Genomic DNA, 7166 nt, shown 5'->3' with positions numbered 1-7166 from the left:
GATGAAGTACAGAAAACATGGCCAAACCATTCTGCACTGTTTGGTACATGCAACAAGGCAGTAATTACTCTTACTGTGTGGGATTGCAAGGGGATCAGCCTCAGGGGGAGTGGGTATTGCCAAAAAACAGGTAGACCAAGCATTTGGCTTATGAAAGAGCAACTGAGTGAACAGCAGCCTGCACGCAGGGACAGCTAAAACAACGAAAAAGGACTCCTGATGACACATTTGAACATGTAAGTCCATGAGCAGGGCCAGACACTAAACTTTCCATGTCTTCAAAAGCCACAACATCCTGGAGATCCATGTGGTCAGTAGGTACAGTGGAGAAAACTCGATCGAGAGACTGAAGAGTTAAGAGGGCATGTAAGACATGTTAGATATAATCTTTATGTTTGTATTTTTAAAACTGGGACTAGATTATCCACTAGATGGTTCATTTCTGCAGGCTTTAGGAAAAAAAAAAAAGATAGGGGAAATGTTCTGCTGTTGACCATGAAGCATTTGCTTTGTGACCATTCAGAAAGCTGTCTTCTGTGTAATGTGCAGAAAAACGTCTGGTACTGAGAAACGTGCGTGACCGCAGAGAACTGGGCACTGCCTGGGTGGATGAGAAGGGTCCATCAGCACGGAGCAAGCTGTGTCCAGAGAAGAGGGGCTGGAGAACATCTTGGTTAATGTGGATGGTGTACCAAATAGCAACCTCAGCATTTTTTATAGGTTGTCTTTCAAACACACAAAGGACAGGTCTGAGGAGGGACAGAAAGAAATACAGTTTGGTATTTGAAGGAAATAAAATCCTTTGCAGGCATTTCCTCAGTATCTGAATGCACAATTTGCAAGTGAGCCGGTCGTCACCCCACTGTTGGACTGTGTGCAATAACCTGCCGTGTTGAACCATCCTGCTGGTGGTTCACCATCATTTTCACAATTGACCATACGAGATTCAGCCCAAAGAAAACTGCCATAAAGTGAAATATTTTTTAAAATATTGCTTTCTTTTATAGAAGTAGCAGCTAGAACTTTTCATTAGGTTGCATCCGAAGTAAATTCAATGCACAATGTAATTTATGGATTGGCTCACACCACTAAAATATTTAAACAGTTATTGATAACATTTTCTCCCCCTCCATATGTTGGCTCAATTTTATTATACATCTGTGAAAGGTTGTTTATTTTTATGCAATGATTTAATGCCTGGCTTAAAAAGCAACATGTGAAAGGATTTCTGTTGTTTAAATGTGCAAAGACCTATTTTTGATAAGACAAGAAAGTTTATATTTTGTAAATATTTAAATTATGCAAGTTATGTAAAAGGTTTCCAAAACTAATGTGATAAGATTACAGCCTTTGACATTTGTTGATTAGATACTTTTTACTATTGTAGTAGCCTTTATTTTTATTTGCATGTGCAGGGGGAAATTAGTCAGGGAATTACATAAATGTTGGGGGTTTTTTACCATCAGTGTGGTTATAACTATTGCAGTTAATACACACTGATGAGAAACACTTACTGTGATTTTCTAAATGATCAGTTAATTAATATTCTGTATACTTTTTTTATTCTTTTCAATCCATTTTACAAACTGAAATCCTGGCTCCAGCGGTAAGTGCAGAACTCCCACTGACATCAAGGGGACTTGCAAGAGGTTGCAATCCCTTAACTTGTTCCACACTAACAGTCAGTTTTTAGAAAGAAATCATCTTAGACAGTTTGATTGAGGCTTTCAAAATTACTTTAAGGCATTAATTTCCTAGTGGTCAATTACTTTCCCATGAAAGATGGTGACCAGATTCCCTATCACTCTTTACCAGATGTGTAGGTCAGGAGGAAGCAAACAAAATCTTCTGTGTTGTGGTACTTCACTGCCTTATGTGCAGTATCTTAGGAACACCAGTCCAGCAACCAAGTCCTTTATCTGCTGGGTCTTTTTAGACCTCCCCTCCATATTTGGCCAGTCTGTCTCCATTGACCTAGCCAGATAATTATCCTGAGGCCACAAAATCTGCTGTCTATGGGAAGGGTGCTCAGCGTGCCAGTCGCTGAAGGACTCAACACCATCCCTGTGAAAACTTGGATGGGGAGGACACATCCTGGTGGAAGAGCCTGAAGAGAGAATTGTGAGCCCCATGTTGTTCGCATCTTCCAGCAATGAAAATAAACCCACAGTCTCCACAGGCCATGCCAGAGCACCTATTGGCAGCATGGATGGGACATGCTACTGGTCACTGTTGATACGAAGATGTTGTAGAGACCACCTCTCTCCCTTTCTGACTCTGCCCTATGTCAAGCTGCTGTCAGAGGTGAGTGCCTTGGTGCCCTACATGAGGCTGCTCCTAGCAGTGCCTCCACCAAGTTCAGTGTTGAGGTCACCACTGTTTTGTTGTATGGGGCTCCAGCAGGAACCAGTCACTGGGAGTTCAGCGTGGAGACCAAGATCTTCTCTTGAAGCAGCCCCTCTCTGTGTCTCAAAACTACCTTAGCTTTTACCAGACCTACAGGTTCTTCCATGTCTGATCTGTAAAGTAAGGAAAATCGCCAATGTACTTCTTGGTACGCCTTAACTTCTGGCAGGATAGGAAATGGGGAGAAAATGGTCCTGGACTCCTGGGCCTAAAGTCAGCTTCAGGGATTTGGCCAGGAGAAAAATCGCAGTAGGCTGTGGGTTTGAAGGAGAAGGGCACTCACATCAGCATTGCACGGAGACGTGGAGCAGTCATGCTGCAGCCAACACAGTCAGGGTGTCTCTTGCCGGCTTGGCTAGCCAGTATTTGATGCTGCGTTGTTTTTGAGAGGTCACCTAGTTCCAAAACAAGATTTTTTTGTTCTTAAATGTTGTTAATGAAAGATTTTTTTCTGGGTTTTGGGGGGGAGAGTTTATTTTTTCAAAGAATGACAAAAACCAATTAAGAGAAGTGGCAACACACATGGTTTATGAAAGCTACAATGGCTGAGCAAACAAGGTAACAGAGGTTTGAAGCTTCACTGGCAGCAGAAGGACCAGTCTTGCTTCTGAGAAGCTAAAGAGAGCTATCGCATGGGAGGTGGCCTTACCTTTTCTGCACCAAGGGCAGAGCACTGGTGAGAGCAAGCACATGCGGTCTGAGGGGCTGCCGCTCGCTCTCCCGCTGCATTAATGTCAGGGGCTTGGAGGGGGAAGTGGAAGCAAAGCTGACTGCATTGGTGAGACCAGAGCATGAGCACCTCAAATTGCTCTTTAGGTTAAGCTCCATTGTAACTTACCTAAGTTACATCCATAAAACTAGTTCTGGATGGGCAGCATCTGTAAAAGCAATTCGGGATGGGATCAGGGTATGAACATTGTTTTGTAGTAGCATCAGGGCTAAAGAAATCAGCTGACATCTATTGCAGTATTTATTCCACACAACTGCCTTTACTCCTTCCACACTCTGGAAAAGCTCTCCTTGCGTGAGAGGGGGAACCATCTGTAAGACAGCATGCCTCCTTAGCTTTCAAAGAGGAGCCTACGTATGACGTATGTGGGTCAGATACTTTTGTGGGTGTATGGCACTGAGATGAATTTCATTCACTCAGTTTAATAGGGTGGGTTTTTTCCCCAGTGCTGGGACTGGAGGATCAAGGTTGTTGACTTTGAAAACATAGCTTTATAATGCTCTTGTATAGCTTTGCACTAATACAACCTTTCTATTTGAAAGTAGCTATGTGTGTACTTATCTGAGCAAGAGAGTTTAGAAAAAAATTGGAAAGAAATTCACAGTTTGAGTGGGGTAAAGGTTTTATCTCAGTTCTGTTCCCTCAGACCGCTCTTTTACACATGGAGCAGCAGTTTGTGAAAAGTAGCAAACCTGTGAAAAATGCCACAATTTTACTTTTTGAAGAAGGGATAATTGTAACATCTTCTGAAAGTGAAAATTATATATGCAGTTTTGAAAACAGAAATGCATGTGGGCTGGCTGTGTGTTTTAAGAGCAAAGTTGTGTTGTTGACTGAAGTGCTGACACACTCAGGGGAATTACTGCAGGAATACAGCTGGTCAATCTGTGCGCGCATCAGCAACTGAAGAACACCGTCTTGTCCTTGCTTATTGGAGATCCCTTGTCAAAGGATATGTGGCAAATGGAGATTGTTCCCATTGCTATCAAAATGCCTCTGTGCTGGGCAGCACTTTTCAGTGAATGACAAGTATGTGAAACAAGTGTAAAGTAAACAGCAGCAATTAGTGTTGGTCATTCAGAGGAAATGGTGTTAAAAGGACATCCACTTTGGCTGAGGTTTCCAATGGAGTTGAGACGCTTGATTTCATCGAAGGATGAGGTTTCATAAGATAGCCAACTTGACTTTGGGCAGTTCCTCATAGATTAAAACTGGCATGGCTAGGTCACGTAAAGTGCTGAACTGGTACCAGCTCGCTCTGCTGGCTAACATTTATTAAACACATTTAAAAAGATCATCCCACTGTGGCAGACTTCATGCCGAATGAGGCACTGTCCCTCTGAGCCATCTAATGTATTGTAGATATCACACAGGGTGGAATATTGGGAAGTGTCAGAGTGGAATAAATGTTATTGTTTGTTCTAGATAACCTGCCAAAAATGCTAATTGTGAATCCTTTCCTGACTGTATCCCGTCTGTCCTGTCAGGTAATCTGGAGTGCCCAGATCCAGTAGCAGTAGTAATGGTGAATGTGGTATCATGACTTTAGTTTTCATTTCACACAAGGATTTGCAATAGCATTTTTTAGAATTTTACATACTTACACATTTTTTGCTGTCAGTGAATTGGCACAGGCAGACAGTAGCTAACAATACCTAACTGAGAAACAGGGCTTCACACCCATACGTCCAATGAGCATCACTAAGGAGGGTAGAAGTAGTAGTATTCTGACTTTAAATGGGAAACTGTGGAGAAATGACTTGCTCAAAGTCACTTGCAAAAGCAGTGGCAGACCTAGGTTTAAAAAAAATAAGAACAGGCAGGTCTCCTGATTACCAACCTGACGCTTTAGGTGTGTGGTCACTGCATTTGTTTCTCAGCCTGCCTAGTTTGAAAACTGTGGTTTGCCAGGTGGGACTGTACAGTAGCCATCCGAGTCCTGACTACTGGGCAAGTCCTGCTGCAGAACCCAGTACAGGTTTTCAAGAACAGGCAAAGACTAAAATAATCAGTTGGCTAAACCTGCATTTCCTAAACATGGCTTCCTGTGGTTTGTATTTCTGGAAGTCAAATACGCTATTTCCCCCCACACAAATGACAGATTTGTCCTGAAACAAATGGTGTCTGTGAACTTCACATTAAATGAATACTGAAGATAATGAATGCTAAAATACTCGTGCCTTGTGTACACTGTTACACTGAATTGACAGCTGCGTAATTCCACAGGTAGTTCTGTCAAATAACTAATGGTTTACTCAGCGGAGAATGAAATGGGAATTAATCCTCTCTGGCCACCGTGTCAGCTCCGCAGGGCTGGACGTATGGTGGCAGATAGATAGGAACGTGAGACCGCAATTCATTTCCCAGCTAACAGATAACGCTGACTAGTGATCCCTCTGGCTGAGGCTGGAATTTGGATGCCAGGGCTTACTGTAAGTGGATGGTCTTCAGTGAAGGGGAGCTATCACTTCGTTTGCACAGCAAAGAGGTGTAACAATTGAAGTGTCTAGGAGAGTGAAAGGAGACACACACGTGGACTTTAGATGCACTAATTGAACTGGAGAAAGATAGATTCGTTAGAAGATAGTGCCACATACCTTGTGAAATCTTCTGCTGAACCTGATCAAAGATCAAAGCCTGTCTCAGGGTTTGGCCATTTCATAGCCTTGCTACGTTTATGACTATACAGTGTAATTTTAAATGAGCTGCACATTTTTCTAGTTAATACTTCAAGAATCATCAGCTTACCATTCTTTTTTTATATTTTTTTTAATATCAAGTTATGTGTGTATCAGGATGCCTTAATTAAAATGCTGAAACTTCTGATTGAGTAAGAATCTATAATCATTTTCCCCAAAGCCCTGAAAATTTGTATTTTGATTGTGGAGCTGAGTGAAACACATTTCATGAGCATTTCTGTTTTCTAGAGAAAAAGCTTGACACTATACTAGAGGTTAAAAACAGACTGCAGTATGATTTACGTGGATGATGATTTACCCTCTGTGCCGAAAGGTACATTGTGCCTCATGTCAGTAGCACAAAAACAGCTGACAACTGAAACAATGTCCCATTCTCTTGCACGGACCAATCTGCCCCATAATCTAAGAAATTAATTTGACACTCTATTGTGTCTCAGAATGTGGTAAATAATATTTTGACATTAAACACACTAAGTTTTTAGAGGCTCTATGTATCATTAAGAGAATCAACATGCAGAGGAACACAACAGCAAGATACTATTCAATTCCAGTTTAAGATGTGCTATTCAGGTTTTTAAAAAACAATTGTCTGGTCAGTGCTGATTATACCAATGGGAGCAAATAGAGAAGTTACCTGAAACTTAGAGAACTAAGTTGCTAAGTTTTACACCTACTGACTTTGGGGCTTTAGGCTGTAGTCTCATCGCAGGCTAGGTTTGCCCGCCAGGTTGGCTGAGCTCCCCCCACCCTTGATCAGTTTAACGATATGGTTCACAGAAACCCTCGACAAACAATAGATTTGGCTCAGTTTGGAGCAGCAAACTGCAGCAAGGACATGGCAGTAAGAACTCAGGGAGGTGACCAGGAGTAGTAACTCCTTGAGCTGACTTTGCTGCCAACATCAGAATATTGTCCAACTATGGTTTCACACTTCACGTGCATTGAAAACTCCAGGTTTTTAACATAAAAGAAACCAACAAAACCAAAACCCACATGGGACTAATGGAAAGTATTTGACAGAAGTTCTGCAAAAAAAGCAGCTAGTGAAATAAACCCATTTTAGTGATTTTTATGCAAGAGATCTAGGTAGAACCAAATTTTTGGGATTATCCAATGCTACAGCCACCTCCTGTAGAAGTTTTATCATCCCTCGCAATGTGCTAACATTGTGCCCTCTCAGGAAAACAAGAAGGCCATGTACAGTAAGAAGGGTTGATGCTCAGGGCAGGCACATTTTCCATTGATCAATAATTTTATGGCACTACAACTGCAAGTAACCTCTTTAAGAAGCCCCCCTTGCTTTGGGTCACTCAGGATTAGACAGCACTAGG

Source organism: Gavia stellata, chromosome 4 (assembly GCF_030936135.1).
Source record: "Gavia stellata isolate bGavSte3 chromosome 4, bGavSte3.hap2, whole genome shotgun sequence".
NCBI classification, from domain to species: domain Eukaryota; kingdom Metazoa; phylum Chordata; class Aves; order Gaviiformes; family Gaviidae; genus Gavia; species Gavia stellata.
The sequence above is the reverse complement of the archived record's forward strand: the minus strand, read 5'-3'. Positions refer to the sequence as shown.